Source organism: Pseudophryne corroboree, chromosome 5, assembly GCF_028390025.1.
Source record: "Pseudophryne corroboree isolate aPseCor3 chromosome 5, aPseCor3.hap2, whole genome shotgun sequence".
Classification (NCBI taxonomy): domain Eukaryota; kingdom Metazoa; phylum Chordata; class Amphibia; order Anura; family Myobatrachidae; genus Pseudophryne; species Pseudophryne corroboree.
Window position 1 is genome coordinate 203,452,250 of NC_086448.1, and position 19,006 is coordinate 203,471,255.

The 19,006-nt window shown below is 49.4% G+C and overlaps 1 long non-coding RNA gene across 1 annotated transcript in view; it reads left to right on the plus strand.

Annotated features, from left to right (window-relative positions):
* The window catches only part of LOC134928928 (uncharacterized), a 34,731-nt gene extending 17,532 nt beyond the window's left edge, over positions 1-17,199 (plus strand). The window contains exons 3-4 of the long non-coding RNA XR_010178131.1: positions 9,205-9,333; positions 17,011-17,199. This is a non-coding gene — a long non-coding RNA (uncharacterized LOC134928928). The remainder of the gene's footprint in view (positions 1-9,204; positions 9,334-17,010) is intronic.
* Positions 17,200-19,006: the final 1,807 nt, after the last annotated feature.

Here is a 19,006-nt window from a genome sequence, read left to right on the forward strand (position 1 = left end):
CCTGGGATTCCTCCGATGCATCCTTGCGTGTAACGCCTACTGCTGCTGTTGTTGCTGCTGGGAGTCGATGGTCATCCCAGAGGGGAAGTCGTACTCGTAAGCCCACTTTTACTACTTCCACCAAGCAATTGACTGTCCAACAGTCCTTTGCGAGGAAGATGAAATATCACAGCAGTCATCCTGCTGCAAAGCGGATAACTGAGGCCTTGGCATCCTGGGTGGTGAGAAACGTGGTTCCGGTATCCATCATTACTGCAGAGCCAACTAGAGACTTGTTGGAGGTACTGTGTCCCCGGTACCAAATACCATCTAGGTTCCATTTCTCTAGGCAGGCGATACCGAAAATGTACACAGACCTCAGAAAAAGAGTCACCAGTGTCCTAAAAAATGCAGCTGTACCCAATGTCCACTTAACCACGGACATGTGGACAAGTGGAGCAGGGCAGGGTCAGGACTATATGACTGTGACAGCCCACTGGGTAGATGTATGGACTCCCGCCGCAAGAACAGCAGCGGCGGCACCAGTAGCAGCATCTCGCAAATGCCAACTCTTTCCTAGGCAGGCTACGCTTTGTATCACCGGTTTCCAGAATACGCACACAGCTGAAAACCTCTTACGGCAACTGAGGAAGATCATCACGGAATGGCTTACCCCAATTGGACTCTCCTGTGGATTTGTGGCATCGGACAACGCCAGCAATATTGTGTGCGCATTAAATCTGGGCAAATTCCAGCACGTCCCATGTTTTGCACATACCTTGAATTTGGTGGTGCAGAATTTTTTAAAAAACGACAGGGGCGTGCAAGAGATGCTGTCGGTGGCCAGAAGAATTGCGGGACACTTTCGGCGTACAGGCACCACGTACAGAAGACTGGAGCAACACCAAAAACGCCTGAACCTGCCCTGCCATCATCTGAAGCAAGAAGTGGTAACGAGGTGGAATTCAACCCTATATATGCTTCAGAGGTTGGAGGAGCAGCAAAAGGCCATTCAAGCCTATACAATTCAGCACGATATAGGAGGTGGAATGCACCTGTCTCAAGCGCAGTGGAGAATGATTTCAACGTTGTGCAAGGTTCTGCTGCCCTTTGAACTTGCCACACGTGAAGTCAGTTCAGACACTGCCAGCCTGAGTCAGGTCATTCCCCTCATCAGGCTTTTGCAGAAGAAGCTGGAGACATTGAAGGAGGAGCTAACACGGAGCGATTCCGCTAGGCATGTGGGACTTGTGGATGGAGCCCTTAATTCGCTTAACAAGGATTCACGGGTGGTCAATCTGTTGAAATCAGAGCACTACATTTTGGCCACCGTGCTCGATCCTAGATTTAAAACCTACCTTGGATCTCTCTTTCCGGCAGACACAAGTCTGCTGGGGTTCAAAGACCTGCTGGTGAGAAAATTGTCAAGTCAAGCGGAACGCGACCTGTCAACATCTCCTCCTTCACATTCTCCCGCAACTGGGGGTGCGAGGAAAAGGCTCAGAATTCCGAGCCCACCCGCTGGCGGTGATGCAGGGCAGTCTGGAGCGACTGCTGATGCTGACATCTGGTCCGGACTGAAGGACCTGTCAACGATTACGGACATGTCGTCTACTGTCACTGCATATGATTCTCTCCCCATTGAAAGAATGGTGGAGGATTATATGAGTGACCGCATCCAAGTAGGCACGTCACACAGTCCGTACTTATACTGGCAGGAAAAAGAGGCAATTTGGAGGCCCTTGCACAAACTGGCTTTATTCTACCTAAGTTGCCCTCCCACAAGTATGTACTCCGAAAGAGTGTTTAGTGCCGCCGCTCACCTTGTCAGCAATCGGCGTACGAGGTTACTTCCAGAAAATGTGGAGAAGATGATGTTCATTAAAATTAATTATAATCAATTCCTCCGTGGAGACATTGACCAGCAGCAATTGCCTCCACAAAGTACACAGGGAGCTGAGATGGTGGATTCCAGTGGGGACGAATTGATAATCTGTGAGGAGGGGGATGTACACGGTGATATATCGGAGGATGATGATGAAGTGGACATCTTGCCTCTGTAGAGCCAGTTTGTGCAAGGAGAGATTAATTGCTTCTTTTTTGGTGGGGGTCCAAACCAACCCGTCATTTCAGTCACAGTCGTGTGGCAGACCCTGTCACTGAAATGATGGGTTGGTTAAAGTGTGCATGTCCTGTTTATACAACATAAGGGTGGGTGGGAGGGCCCAAGGACAATTCCATCTTGCACCTCTTTTTTCTTTAATTTTTCTTTGCGTCATGTGCTGTTTGGGGAGTGTTTTTTGGAAGGGCCATCCTGCGTGACACTGCAGTGCCACTCCTAGATGGGCCCGGTGTTTGTGTCGGCCACTAGGGTCGCTTATCTTACTCACACAGCTACCTCATTGCGCCTCTTTTTTTCTTTGCGTCATGTGCTGTTTGGGGAGTGTTTTTTGGAAGGGCCATCCTGCGTGACACTGCAGTGCCACTCCTAGATGGGCCCGGTGTTTGTGTCGGCCACTAGGGTCGCTTATCTTACTCACACAGCTACCTCATTGTGCCTCTTTTTTTCTTTGCGTCATGTGCTGTTTGGGGAGTGTTTTTTGGAAGGGCCATCCTGCGTGACACTGCAGTGCCACTCCTGGATGGGCCCGGTGTTTGTGTCGGCCACTAGGGTCGCTTATCTTACTCACACAGCTACCTCGGTGCAAATTTTAGGACTAAAAATAATATTGTGAGGTGTGAGGTATTCAGAATAGACTGAAAATGAGTGGAAATAATGGTTATTGAGGTTAATAATACTTTGGGATCAAAATGACCCCCAAATTCTATGATTTAAGCTGTTTTTTAGGGTTTTTTGAAAAAAACACCCGAATCCAAAACACACCCGAATCCGACAAAAAAAATTCGGTGAGGTTTTGCCAAAACGCGGTCGAACCCAAAACACGGCCGCGGAACCGAACCCAAAACCAAAACGCAAAACCCGAAAAATTTCAAGTGCACATCTCTACATTACACTGCCTGCATGTTTCATGTCACTGAATGCAGATACCTGACAGCAGGAAGGTTCTTCTGACAAGCCTCCAAACCTCCCCTCTTCCATATCAACATACTACACTACACTGCACTGAACTCTCTGCACTGCAATCAGTGATATGGAACATGCAGGCAGTGTGGTGGTCACCTCTTCCCTCTCTTCCAGTCATCTCCTCCTACCACGAGTCACAACTCCCAGCTCTGTTACATAGAGCCGGTGCCTTCTGTCCCCAGCGTCGCCTGGAGCTCAAGAGTCAAGCACCACTCGTTCCACCCTCGCTATGCCCCTGCCTCCAGTTACTCACACCAACTTCACATAGACGCCGGGTTCACAAAACTCAGTCATGACAAGTTATACATACTGTACATTTCTTAGTGAATCATACAGTTTGCTTTGTAGAGATATCTATGGCTGTACAGGGTCAGATACCTTAGGAAGACGTTTTCCTGATTCCCTGATCTGGCCCTCACTGCCAAGTGGATCTTAGGAATTGGGGAAATTAAATATGTTAAAAATCCCGATTTGTCGATCTTGACCATTTCGTTTGGGATTGGGGAACCAAGATTTTTAAACATGTTTAATATTTAATCTCCTATAAAAAATAGCCCAGATCTGTCACTCTGTGACTGTGTGGATAACGCTAGGCGTGGCTAGGGGCTCTCTTTGGGTTAGCAGCAGGTCTATCACACCCAGTCCACAGCTGATTGGGTGAGAAACGCCCTCCCACAGAGGTTACATCCAATGGGTGGCTCTGCCCTTTGGCTGCTGTGTATTCCCAGCGCAGGATTAACAATGGGGCTGATGGAGCTGCAGCTCCAGCCCCACACCCCAAAATAGGCCCACTGCATCTGCAGCAACATACCCTCCAACAATTTACACATAAAAAACGGTACAAATGCGAAAAGGGGGCATGGCCATGCACCTTTTCCTATACTTTCAATGGTAGTTTGGAGAGCCAGAAATCGGTACAGACCATAAAACAAAAAGGTCCTGTACCTGCCAAAAAGGTACAGTTGGAGGGTATAAAGCAAGTCTCTGCGCTGTAAATAGGGAAAAAAATCATTTTACTGCAGCATCCTATGTCCTGCTGCCAGTCCTGCTGCCCCCTCCGGCATCAACAATTCCCACTCCCTAGCCGAGGCGCAGGTGGATCAAAAGCAGCTGCGGCCACCAGCATAGATGTGTATGAAAGCGGCGCAGCGGAAGTCTTTCATAGCCCTCCCTGCGCCGCATACTCTCTGAGCACCAGAGCCTCCTCTGCGCATGATGTCACAGAAGTGCCTCCCCGCCAGAGCCGCGCCCAGATCCCCATAGGCCCTGACACCGCAACACAGCACTTGGGCTGCCGGCCTGGAAGCCTGAAGATGGCTAATGTAACGGATAGAGTTGGTGATATCGTGGAGGGCAATGTCTGGACGCTGAATCAATGTAAGAGGTGACAGTGCTGTGCAGTGGGTGTGCAGTGTCACTGACACTGCACAGCACTCTCACCTTTTACATTTATTCAGCGAGTCCGTTTTGCCAGTCAGTCACTACGCATCGCATTACAGGGAAGTAGACGCATTAAATAAACTACAGCTCCCAGCAGCTCTTAGTGCCACAGCATTCCGGTGCTAAGGCCTGCTGGGAGCTGTAGTTTATTGAGTGCATCTTCTTCCCTGTAATGTGGCACATTGGGACACCGGTGCTAACAATAGTGACTGGCTGCTTGGCTGCTGTGCGAGTCTCTGGGAAAGCTACTGCCACAGGGAGGACAGCAGCTTAGCTGCTTCCAGGAGGAGAAGCAGGAGAAGCATTACCCACCCCTCCCCCACTCGCAGTACCTCCGGGCCCCATACGCGGCACCCCCACACACCCCCTCAACCACCCACGGTGACTCTGGACCCCATCCTCCACCCGCAGAACCCCCGCACCCGCCCCTCCCCCACCCGTGGCACCACCGCACCCACCCGTGGCACCCCTGCAACCGCTCCTCCCCCACCCACGGTAGCTCCGGACCCCCTCCCTCACCCGCAGCACCCACGCACCCTCCCCCACCCGCGGCACCCTCGCAACCACCCCTCACACACCCGCAGCACCCCCAGACCCCCTCCCCCATCCGCGTCTCCCCCGTACCCGTCACTCCCCCAACCACAGCACCTACTAGGTGATTCATCAGGCCCTGCGTGCGCTGTTCACGCTGTTGAAAGGGCTTACGACCCCTTAACCATTGCACGCCCTTTGACCGTGCAATATTTAACCACTCACACAATTATTATTGGAGGTAATACTCCATATAATACAAATACTGCACGCCACAAGGGTGTGCAAGGGTTAAGGGGGCGTAGCCCCTTATGACGATGTGAAGAACACCTGTAGGGCGCGATGAATCACCTAGTGTTTAATATTCCTGATTCCCCATCTAGGACGTCGGGGTATCAGGACATTGCCACAATCCATCTGTAATGTCGGGGGGGCTTTTAGTTTGAATTTCTGGATAGAGTCTCGTGAATTCTTCTCTCAGGTGTGACATAACTCACCTACCATTTGATCCCTGGCCCATTTTATTAAATACAGCATTAACCTTAATAACCGTAGTAAAATACATTAGTAACTCGCAGCCCTGCTAAGCTAAAATACACTCCCCCATAGGCGTGGACTAGTTGATCGCAGCAGCAGCAAAAAGTTGCTTGCTGCGATCAACTCGGAATGACCACCAAAATTTGGATTGTATCTCAATTTTGAAAGTGACAACATTACTCCACCCAAACATGTTGCTCTTCATTAGATTTGGAAACTTGGCTTAGGGCCTAATTCAAACCAGAATGCTGTTGTGCGAAATCGCACAGCGGGTGATTATCGAATGAGTGTGCAAGCACCGCAATGTTCATGTGCAAGTCCAAACAGCGACAGAATGGTGTGAAAATTTTGATCGCTAGGAGTACGCAAGGTAATTTATATGAAGGGGACGTTTGGGAGTGGTAACTGGACGTTTTCTTTTCTGGGAGTGTCAGGAAAAACACAGACGTTCCCAAGCGTTTTCAGGGCGGGTGTGTGACATCAGCTCCGGCCTCGAACAACCTGTTTCTTTTCCACTGGGCTATGCAAAGACTGCACAGAATGGAAAAATCATTTGATGGTGAATGAGTTGCTAACGGATTTGTGGATGTCCGCTGTCTGGCGGAGTTTTTGCACGGCGTACGTATGCATTCACACACTTGCACAGGGCAGATTTTTACTCTGGGCGGTGGCTATCTGATCGCAGAGGAGGGATCAGGTCTGAATTAGACCCTTAGTTCCGTAACCCCTTTTTAAAAAATATTTTCTTTCTCTCTACAATACTAAAATTATGATGATGATAATAATAATAATAATAATAAGTAAACACTACTGTTTTGCACTAGTGTTTTCGATTTATTTTGGTGTGTATCATCTTTCTCACCCCTATGGTCTCCTTTTCTCCTTTTCATACCCCTTCACTCATTGTTGCTTTATTTTTTGCTTACTGTTATAATGCTCAGGTAAACAGTTAATATTTAATTAAAATATATTCAAATTTAGCTTCCTCTGTATTGCATTTACTTTAAAATGCAGTATATATTAGCCATTTCTGTGCCAGCTTCAATATAAGATATGTTTTAGGGGCTTATGCTAGCAAGACTAATAAGTCTCCAGAAAGCATAGTAAGTCAAGGTTTGTGCTGTCTCTACTGATTTATTTTGTGAAAAATCAATTTAACTGTACTAATACATCTTTGGATAGACAGACTGTGTGCTCATTTTTTTGTAGTCCTACATTCTGACAGATAAGCTTCAAAGGTTTCCTGTATTCCTGTGTAATCTCCCTGGAACACTGGCATTAGGGGGAACACACAGCTATATTTTTATTGTTGTGAGAGGAAGATAAATTGTGGTACTAATAGCCTAGCTGAGGCCAAGAGAAGAGTTGTATACAAACTATAAAACACTCTTCAACATCATCAGCCTTGTGTAGAAGATGATAAATGATTAACGTGGTGCAAAAATGTTATTATTGTGTTAGCAAGTGATCAATATAACTATTTATGAAATGTATCAACTCAGTCCGTCCACTACAGTAACATTTGATTTATGAATTCCTGCTCCTTGTAGTCTGCACAATTTTTATTTCCAAAATACATATAAACTCTACATATGCATTCATTAGTTAATAACTCTTCTGTAAAGACCGTGGGGTGTATTCAATAGATGTCGGATCCTTTCTGACAGAAACGATCCGACATCTAAGTATTCAATGAGCAGCCAAATCCGACAGCATTTGGCCATTCACGACAATGCCACCCCGATTTTGTCGTATTGACGTTGTCGGAAATGGGGCTAAAACCTGTCGGATTTGGCCGCCGCTTCCGACAAAACATGTGGATCCGCAGCTATTCCATCGATCCACGGGTCATGCAACTCCACAGTCAATGCCCTGCTAAGGCTATTTGACCAAGTAAGCACATCTGACCCCATTTGGAACATTAGGAAAACCAGGACACATTCTTGCAGGCAGCATTTCTGGCACACTCCATACCTGCACCCAGCAGGCCACAGATTAAGATCCTCAAACTGTTGAATTGGTTAAACAGTTTGAGAAGACACAGTCATAAAGTCATGAAGATGTGGGCTATTTTCCAGATAATATTGGTAGTACCCAGGGTCATTTTAAGAGAGCAGGGGATTGTGTGCAGGCTCCGTGTGGGCCCTCTCCTCTCTGGCAGTGCAGTAGACTCTGGCTTTGTGTGGGAAAATAACTCCCGTGCCTTGTTCCCGAGGGACATCTCTATAGTGCAGGTGCAAATCACTGTGAAATTTGCCCCTACACCATTTTCCCAGTGATTTCTGTCTGCAGCGCCGGCCGCCGCAGGACTTCAGAGGGGTAAGTATAATTATATTCATGCAAGTTGTGCAGTGTATCCAGAGGCCTGTGTGTACCACACACCTTGCACCCATTGTAGATACGCCAATGGTGGCACTGGTAGCAGTCCTTTGAGGTATGTGTACATAATAAAATTTGATGTGGTGCAGCTGTAGACCTGCAACCCTTTCCAATTCTTTCATGCCAATGGGCATCCATCTGAGAAAAGGACTGTACAATTAACGTAATCCAAGGATAACAGTATTATTATTATTATTATTATTATTATTATTATTATTACTATTATTATTATTGCGGACCAAGATGTTTTATTTCATTCCTTTTTAAACAATTTCACTACTGCTGTATAGACTGCACATAACGCTGTCTTTCAGTTACATCAATTCCAAGATGAGATAATCTCTGACTGAAAATCAGTGCTTCCTACCACACAGTAGATTCATCCAGTATTCCAAACATCTCTTTTAAAATTGGTAAAGGAACATTCATTTTCAGGATGTCTTCAACCAATGTTAAGGTACAGGGAGAATAGAAATAAACTGTAGCACAAGAGACGCGTTCAGGGCCTGATTTAGAGATACTGTAGTAGAGATGTGCGACCATTTTTGCTGGATTTGGATTTGGCACTGATTCGTCATCCGGTTTTGGATATGGATTTGGATTCACCAAACTGCCGTGACTGGTTTTGGATTTATTTTATTTTTTAATTTTCAAAAAAAGCTAAAATCATATAACGTGGGCCCTTTTTGTTCCTATAGTATCAATAACCACAATAACATTAATTTCCAATCATTTCCAGTCTATTTTGACCACCTCACAGCTCACAATATTGTTTTCACCAATATTGGTCAAAGGCTGCAGCAAGCTGGCTGGTTACTAAGCGACAGCGCAGCAGAACAAACACACGGCAGTAGTACATAAAAGAAACATTGTGACATCTATCTTATAGTACATCTAAGAAACATTTGTGACACAGCAATGACAGAAATGAAAAATGGTGCATGACTGGTGGCATCAGCTGAAGCACTAGTTTTTGGTTGCTCTTCTCTGAACTGATCGTTATCGATTTTCAATTCGCAGATCACTTAGTGGAGTCATAGGGCTTATAGATGCACGTGAAAAAAGCGCACTAGGGTAAAGCGCACTAAACATTACAAACAACAGATATACAGTACTGTACAAAAGTTTTAGGCAGGTGTGAAAAAATGCTGCAAAGTAAGAATGCTTTCCAAAATCAAAGTGTTAATAGTTTATTTTTATCATTTAACAGAATGCAAAATTAATAATCCTTCTGTATCTTCTTGTAATCCCAGACAGACTCGATGATATTGGGATCAGGACTCTGTGGGCGTCATATCATCACTTCCAGGACTCCTTGTCCTTCTTTACGCTGAAGATAGACATCCAATGGGAGCCTTTTTGTCCATAACAAGCTTCCGTAGGTGGGGAGTTGTTGGTGTTAGTTAGCATTCTTCTATGCTATTTGCACAATATAACCTATAAACATCTTAGTGATATTTGGTGGACCCCTTTCTTTGAAAGTAAAGCATTCATAACCTAGAACCAGAAATAACGACACTGAGACTTGAATTTTGGCAGAAAATTGCTAGCTATTTATTTGTCCCTATCCATTAGGAAACCTGTAATAAAGAAATTAATTTAATATGCCGCTCCAGCTGGCATATGGTGGCGGCCCAAAAGAACGGCTCAATTAATCTGAATTAACCTTAAATAACTAACCCTATAAATTTACTAAAACTTACTATAAACCGGTAATAGGTGACAACTCAACCCCCACAGTGACTACCCACCGCTCCTGGGTGCCCTGCCGCTGCCTTCCCGGACGGGTGGTCAAGCGGCCATAAGTCGATGGAGGTGAGTGCACCTAAACCACAACAAACTGTAAAAACACTACAGTTTTCCCTACAATACAAAACTGCCGTTCTTTTCCGCCAATAAATAGCCAACGAAAACAGCCAACAACTTAAAGCCAAAGCACCACGTGCCACAAATTCTTAATACCAGGGCGGGAGGGTGGGAAAGCAAATCACCAAGAGACTTAAAATGGCCTCGCCTTCCCTATATATAGCAAACCCTCCCCCTATAGAAGGCTGTACTTTCCTCACAGCTGGGTCCACCCCTCCCCAGATGTTTAACTCTTTCCTCTCCTATACAGTCAATACTCTCTCCTAAACATCTTAGTGATATTTGGTGGACCCCTTTCTTTGAAAGTAAAGCATTCATAACCTAGAACCAGAAATAACGACACTGAGACTTGAATTTTGGCAGAAAATTGCTAGCTATTTATTTGTCCCTATCCATTAGGAAACCTGTAATAAAGAAATTAATTTAATATGCCGCTCCAGCTGGCATATGGTGGCGGCCCAAAAGAACGGCTCAATTAATCTGAATTAACCTTAAATAACTAACCCTATAAATTTACTAAAACTTACTATAAACCGGTAATAGGTGACAACTCAACCCCCACAGTGACTACCCACCGCTCCTGGGTGCCCTACCGCTGCCTTCCCGGACGGGTGGTCAAGCGGCCACAAGTCGATGGAGGTGAGTGCACCTAAACCACAACAAACTGTAAAAACACTACAGTTTTCCCTACAATACAAAACTGCCGTTCTTTTCCGCCAACAGCGAAAGACTCATCCCCAAAGTCTTTCGCACCGCCACCATAAACCTACCCTAACTCCTGCAAAGCGAAACCTAGATCCTCCAGAAAAAACATCATCCCCTCATTGGATAGATGTACTCCATCGCGCCGGAAAAGGTGGCTGTCTCTGAACCGTATCCTCGGGTGGCGAACCACCCTCCCACCGTGGGACAGCACCCACTTTGCCACCGCTCCGTTCACCTTTTTCCGGGCCTCATCAATCTGGCGACCATCCGCCACACCCCTCCAACACAATCTTGGCACCATCATGGAAAAAACCAACACACAATTGGTCCATGCCGCGGTCACACTTGCCAGATCCTGTATCATGGCCCACCGCAGATCCAAGGATGTCCTCTTCCCCAGGTCGTTGCCACCTAGATGGACAACCAAAACCCTAGGGACTCCATGCTTGCTGGCCTGACTCACTAACCTACTCCTCAGCTCACCCCACATCATTCCTCGCCAGCCAAGCCATCTGACACCCTGTGTTCCTAGCAATGCCTGAGACCCTTCCGAGGCCACAAACCTGGCCGCCCAGTAAATGTAAGAGTGGCCAACCACCCAAATGGGCAAATAGTCTTCGAACCATCCTGAAGGGAAAAAGAGGGGTAGAATTGATCACTAAGAGGCTTATTAATTGTTTATACTGAAGGATCTGCCAAAAAAGAAAACTTTAGATCTCGCCATTGCAGCAGTCACGGCCTAGCCGACTGCACCATGTTCCGTTGCCAATTTAAAGCGCAATTAAAGACACAAAGGGGAAAGATCAAATAAAACAAACAAACGAAATAAAAAGGGGGGGGGGGGAGGGGAGGGGGGGGGGTATAAAATGGGAAACACATGTAATAACTCAGCTGGAGGTGAAACGTAAAGACCTGCTGAGGGACTCTGATTAGACCAAATTAGCCGAATTATAGATTAGAATTCAGTCCGTCAAGTCAGGCAAAAAAATCGCAAATAACTCCAGACCCCCGCTGCCGACTCATGCCAGCAACGGCGAGTAGCTAATCCCTGAGTCGGATAAAAAAGGGGGAACACCAACAGACGCACAACACCATAAAATCACAGAACTGGAACAACATAATACATTGCCATTTAAACAAAGCACCGAGCGCAAACCGACCTCTCATGTGACGGGGCGAATATATCGTCTGTAACTTGACGACTTCCATCGCCCCACTGCCTGGATTTCAGTTCTGGAGCAACCCGCCGCCGCAGCAGCCGACGTCGCTGCGCCTATGCGAAAGGAATGGGTACCGAAAGCAGTGGGTGGGAGGCCCAAGCCCGCCAAACAACGACTCAGCATCCAACGAAACTGGTATTTCGTGACTGGAAGCCCATCATAATGCAACAGCCAAGACCCCTCCTTAACGGGTCGCACCACCACATATTGCCTTGCCAGACCAACTGGGCAAACGCTCTCCTCTAGCGCTGGAACCATTGTAACCCAGCGCCCTCTCCCCACTTGATCCGTCTTGGAGCGTCGCAACCTGCACAGCAAGGACCTCTCACCCACTACCACGTCCCCGACCAGCATGCGCGAATCTGCTCTCTTGGAAGGCGCTACCAACTCAGAAACTCGAAAGGCCCCGTGGTAAGCCATTGAGAACGCCAAACTGAACAAAAGCGTCTCAAACCTGGACGACGCGACTCGCCCTACCGCCTCGATGACGGCCGGCAACAAAGCCGCATCGATGGGCCGCCTCCTATCCGGTGGCGACGGCGCAACTCGCGCCCACCCTTTCATTGCCTTCCGCAGAACCTCGCTTTTCGTTACGTCAGGGACGCCTCGCAGCTTGCAGAAAAATGAGATGCCTGCCAAATACCGCGATACCACTGCTCGTGACCTACCGGAGACGTAAAGCTGCCACATAAAAGAAAGCATCAGCCGATGCCTGCTCTTACCTTGATGCTGACGCCCTTGGACAAACTCCTCCCATTCACTCCAAGCTTGTCCGTAAGCCTTGAGCGTGGCCGGCGCGATTGACCGCAACGCTAGACCCTCCAGTCCGGCCTGATCACCTGCCAAACATAACCAGGACAGTGAAAACCTTTCTCTTCGGCCTCAGGTGCCAAATCCCAATATCTCTCCCACTGTCCACGCGACAACGCGTCTGCGATTCCGTTTTCCAAACCGGGCACGTGTTGCGCCCGGAACCATAGGTTCCTACGCAAGCACGTCAAAAGCAATTGTCCGAGCACCCGCAGCACCACTAGCGATTTCGCCCTCTGGTTATTAATCGCATGCACCACGCCCAGATTATCGCACCTGAACACTATGCTGCGGTTAGCCAACCGATCGCCCCAAACTTCCAACGCTACCATAATGGGAAAAAGCTCCAGCAGCACCAGATCTCTTGTAAGACCCTCGCTATGCCAGTTTCCCGGCCAAGATGCCGCACACCACGATCCCTCCAAAAAACAACCGAATCCAGAGGCACCTGCAGCATCGGTAAAAAGCTGCAAACTCTCGCTGTCAACGGCTGGCGCTTGCCATATGCTCACCCCGTTGAAATCCTCCAGGAACGAAGCCCAGACGGCCAAATCCCTTTTTAATTCATAGGACAATCGAACGAAATGATGCGGCCTGGCACACCCCGCCGTTGCCCTTTCGAGCTTTCGGCAGAAAACCCTGCCCATCGGTATTACCCGACAAGCAAAGTTCAGCATGCCCAGCAAGGACTGCGCCTGCCGCAGCGTGACTTTACGCGAGCCGTTGAAACGGCAAATAGTTTCGCGGAGCTTTGACACTTTGTCCTGGGGCAGGCGACACTCTCCCGCCACGGTGTCAATTTCAATCCCCAAAAATGATAGGCAGGAGGCCGGACCCTCCGTTTTATCCCTGGCTACCGGGACACCGAAGTGGTAAAAAAGAGCCCGCGTGCTAAACAGCAAGTCGCCGCACCTTGTGTCATTAGCCGGTCCCGCACACAGGAAATCATCGAGGTAATGTGCAACCCCGTGACCGCCTGACGTCGACTCCACGCACCAATGAAGAAAAGTGCTAAAGCGCTCGAAAAACGAGCATGAGACGGAACATCCCATCGGCAGACATTTGTCGATGAAATACTCCGCCCCAATCCGGAAACCCATAAAACGGAATGAGTCCGGATGCAATGGCAATAATCTAAAAGCTGACTCAACATCAATCTTAGCCATGAGGGCCCCGCTCCCGTAGCCGCGGACCATCTCCAGCGCCTCGTCAAATGACTGATACACCACCGAGCAATAAGCCGGTGGTATTGCGTCGTTGACCGATGCCCCTGGCGGATAAGAAAGATGCTGAATGAGCCGAAAAGATCCTGGAGTCTTCTTTGGTACCACCCCGACCGGGGAGATGACCAAGTCATCCACCGGGGGAGACTTAAACGGCCCCTCCATCCTACCCAACCTGACCTCCTTATCCACTTTCTCCCGTAACACCGTCGGCAAGGTTCGGGCAGACTGAAGGTTCCTGTGCGCGCGCACGGACACTTCGCTTGCAACAGGCAAGCGAAAACCGAACTTAAAACTGTCTAACAAAAATTTTGCATCCCTTTTATTGGGATACAGACCCAACCATTTACCCATCGTTTCCAACTTAACTGGCGTTGGTGCTCTGCTGAGCGGTCCCGCTCGCGGCCTGCTTAGGGTATGGTTGTTTCCCCCGATTTCCCTGTCGTCCCCCTTTGAAACAAGAGGAGGCTGGGTGGGCTCCTCCACACTGCTGGCAAGAGTGACGAAAACGACACTGTTTGCCAAATGAACATGTTCCGCTGTTAAAAGCGAAGCATTTCCCTCGAGGGGCAGACCGCCCGCCCATGCGAACGGCCAATCCGCCTGTCTTGGCAAATCCCCCGTCCGCGCCCGTTCCCTGCGCTGAGGACCCCCCGCGACGCCCACCTGCTCCCTGTTTCTGGGTTTCCTCCTCCCGCTGGGATGCCCGGGTCACTTTGAGCCAGACCTCCACGTCTTTGAACCCAAAATCCATAACCCGTAGCCCGTCCTGCTTCTCCCGAAACTCTTGGTCATATCGCCGCCATTCCGAGCCCGAGGATGTGCGCTGCATGTCGTGCACGAGATGAAGGTACCGTATGATATTCATGTGCTCTTCCGGCCTGTCCTCCAAATAGCAAGCCGCAAACACCCAGAAACCGGCCAGCCAGTTATCAAAAGACCTGAAAGCTTCTGCCCCCATGCCCTTCGCAGCTGCCGCCGTTTTGTAATCTTTCTTCATGGCCTTAGTCAAACCGAATAAGTCCACAAAGTCACCCCTACGTATCTTCTTGCGGCAGCTGTCTCGCAGCCCCCGCATAACTGCGGTGTACTCGCAGCGCACTACCCCCGGCAGATCGCGCCGCTTCTTTGCCCTACGCTCCTCTTCACTAATTCGCCTGCGCCGCTTACGCCTCTTCTGCTGTTTTGCTGCCCTTTTGGCAAGTTTTTCGGCCTCCTTCCTTGCCCTAGCAGTACTATCAGCGTCGGACGCTTGCGACGCGAAAGAAGAGGAGGACGAAGAGCTACGCGAACTCGAGCTCGCGGTGGAAATTGATATAGACTGTACCAACTCACCGGATGCCATCGACCTCTCCGCCCCGGATTCTTCGTTTTCTTCAGTCCAATCATCGTCCACCACGAAATCTGCCAAGTCCCTTTCACCTCGGCCCTCTGTGGAAGACAAAACAGAAGAGGGCCCGGCCCGCGCTTGCGGCGCACGCCGGGCACCCCGCGTGGAATGCGCAGCGACCGTGCGCCTCTGCTGCTCCCGGTCTGGCCCTAGCTCCAGCTCTGCCGCGGCGGCCCCCAGCTCTCGGCATGCTCGTGCCACTCGCTGCGCCGCTGATGCCCTTCGAATGCCAGACCCCCCGCGTCCCGCAGCCTGGCCGAAATCCGCCATCGCCCTAGGAGAGGCCACTGCAGCTAATGGCCCCAGAGCCTCCACCACCGTGGCCAGAGCTGACGCTATGGCCCCAGGAGGATCCCGTGCGGCGCGACCCCCAGAAACGCCACCGGAAGGACGACCGGTCCTTGGTTGGGCGCGAGCCCGCGCCCACCGACCCGGGGACCCTGCCCCTCATGTTCTAAACCGAAGTCAAGTGCCCCCCGGCCGGCCCAGCCGCTCTCAATCTCCGATCCTTCCCCATCCAGGGAAGCAGAAGAATCCCCTGGTTCTGGGGAGGACCCGCTGTCGTGTGCAACGGCCCGTGCCGCGGCCCTGCGGCCGCTGACCCATTCCCTGTCTCCCCTTCCGCCGCGGGACCCGCTGCGTCCTGCGGTAAACACAGGGACCTGCTGCCCCCCCGCGTGTCACCTGACCAGCGGAGAGTGCACCCGCATGCTGCTGGCGGCCACCCCTTGTTGATCCTGCTGTGCCCCCTTCACTTATCGCCCTGTCCATGCGCCCAGCGCTGCCTACCCGAGGCACACGCTGCACCCCCCTAAAACTTTCTCTCCCCCTGCCGGATTCCGGCATCCGGGGAGAAGAAGAGGGTGGTCTGTGTGATGCTGGCGCCGCTGCGCGCGCCCGTGTGCGGCCAGCGGCGTCCGGAGCGAGCGTGGGCGCGCGCGCACCTCGAGCGCGCGTCCCACGTCCACCTGCCAACGGCCTCCCGCACTGCTCCTCCTCTTCGGCCGCCGCGCGAGGCTCCTGCATAGTCCCCGCGCGGCGACCGCCAGCTCCCTCAACCGTCTTCCCCCCCCGCCCGGCACGAACAGTCGGCCGCGGCGAGGAAGGAGAGCCAGTGTCTGCCGCTCTTGGGCGCCCCCCGCGGCGCGCACGCCCGACATGATCCCGGGCTCGTCGGCTCCCGGAGGGGACGGCCGCCGCCCTCCGATACTCTAGCGGCCCGAAGGGACCCCTGGTCCCCCACGCCGCCCTCCTCCGGCCGGAGTGCCCGACTCGGCACCCGGCGGCGAGTCCGCCCGGGCCCCGCCAGCGCTGCCTGCGGCCGCGTTTGATGAGGCCCTAGGGGACGGAGCCCCGTCCCTCATGCCGGCCCCTGCCGCCTCAGGGCCCGCTCGGCCGTCCGACCCACGGTACCGAGCCGGGGCCCTTAGCACGCGCTGGGGGCGAGCGGACATACCAGCAGACACAAAACCGGGAGGGGAGAAGTAGAATGAAATAGTAATGGGGATACTGGAGAGGAGAATACCAAAGTGAGGGTCACACTATATACTAGTGTCACAGCAAGAGTCACACAATAAAACAAGATTTGCTTGCACTGCAGCACTCACCTAAAGCAAATCACCAAGAGACTTAAAATGGCCTCGCCTTCCCTATATATAGCAAACCCTCCCCCTAAAGAAGGCTGTACTTTCCTCACAGCTGGGTCCACCCCTCCCCAGATGTTTAACTCTTTCCTCTCCTATACAGTCAATACTCTCTCCTTATATAACATGTTTTTAAACTTAAATTAAACTTCATTCAGTTAGTAAAGTTTATTTAATATTTTGATTCTTATTCATCTTACAGGTACCTCTGTAGCTCACCTGCTCCGTGCCACTACTAGTTGAACTGCTGCTTTGAAACCTTCCACGTCAGTGAGTGCTTTGAAAATAGAGGTTCAAATGGAAGAAGTGCTGCAGCACTGTAAGCTACTGCACCATGTAATTAACAAGTACCTTGCATTTAAAAAATAATAAATAAATACATCGAAGAGAAGCATTAACAAATAATACTTTGTTCTTATAATAAAGCATAATACATATAACTGTATATGAAACATTGCTGAGCATCATGTATCTGGAACAATAGAATCTACAATACTAATTTAGAAACTGCAAGTAAAGGAAAAGAAGAGAAAGAAAGAAGGAAACAAAGCATTTAAAAGGGGTAGGTGTCAGGTCTGTGTTTATGTCTGTTCCCGGAGGGGGCACTAGTGGGTCAGTGGTGGTGAGATGGAGGAAACAAGGAGGTTGAAGTAAGTTCCTGCGCATGTGCGCAAATGGTATTTATTGAATCCACACAGGAAATATAAGGAACTGGAGCAATGACAATGTAAACGTATGATTCAGCATGGAAGCTGATAGAGTCTCTGAAATAAACAGTCACTTAGAGAGAGTTCGGTCTGGGAACCGATGGTAACTGGGAGCAACAGATGATCGGTCTGGGATCCGATGGTGACTTGGAGTTACAGATGATCGATCTGGGATCCGAAGGTGACTCGAAGCAGGTGATAATTGGCCTGGGAACCGATAGGTAACAGGAACAATTGATGATCGGCCTGGGAACCGATGTTGAACAGGAACAATTGATGGCTGGCCTGGAAACCAGAGACGTAACTGTGGGAGGCAGAGGCAGAACTCTGGGAGGCAACGGAGTCATCTGCCGCCGGGCTCCTGCTCTGAAGGGGGGCACCTCTCCTCCCATTCTGTGACACCATTGAATTAAGTTAATTGATAGCTGTCGCTGTCTTTTCAGTGGCCGACTTCCTCACTGGTCCCTGCACCTTACAAGTCACACCCTCTTTATTATACTGAATATACACATTTTACAAGTATCACACCCACGATTAGAAACCACAACCAATTACACTGGAAGCAGACACCTTACTGATGAAGCTGTTTGCTCCTGTATATGAAATATGAGAATTTTAATTATATGAAGATACTTCTCTGACAATTACACGTAACTTCATATAGTCAGAATTCTCATGCTTCCCCTACAGGAGCAAATAACTCCATCAGTAAAGTGTCTGCTGTTAGTGTAACAGGTCATGGGTTCTAATCCTGGGTATGACTGCGAAGAAATGTGTGATTTAAAATAAAAGACAATTAAATGTATAAATACAGTATATAATTTTTTTTCAGAACACTGCGCACACACACACACACACACACACACACACACACATATATTTATCTTAATATAGGAAATAGGGGGGCACCAATATTTATCTTGCCTCCGGGCGACTGTGACGAACTTACGCCACTGGTGGGAGGCATTGGAGTCGACAGCCGCCGCTATCTCTTCTGTGGCCGACTACCCTTCCCACTAGTCGCTTCAGCTTACAAGTCACACCCTCCTTATTATAGATGCACATTTTACAAGTGTCATACCTATGATTGGTTGCTTCTCTGACAATTGCAAGTAGCTTCATATAGCTAGAATTCTCATGCTTTCTGTACAGGAGCAAATAGCTCCATCAGTAAGGTAACATAGTAACATAGTATCTAAGGTTGAAAAAAGACAATTGTCCATCGAGTTCAACCTATTTGTGGTCTCCTATGCACGATTATTTTGTATAAAATTTTGACTGAAGTTGATGACTGCCGTTACGTTTTACCCCTTTTTTATAATAACCATAGTGCGTGACTATGCCCCGTAACCCTGGATATCCTTATCCATTAGGAATTTATCTAACCCATTCTTAAAGGTGTTGACTGAGTCGGCCATTACAACTCCCTCAGGCAGGGAATTCCAAACACGTATCGTCCTTACCGTAAAAAAGCCTTTACGCCGTATTGTG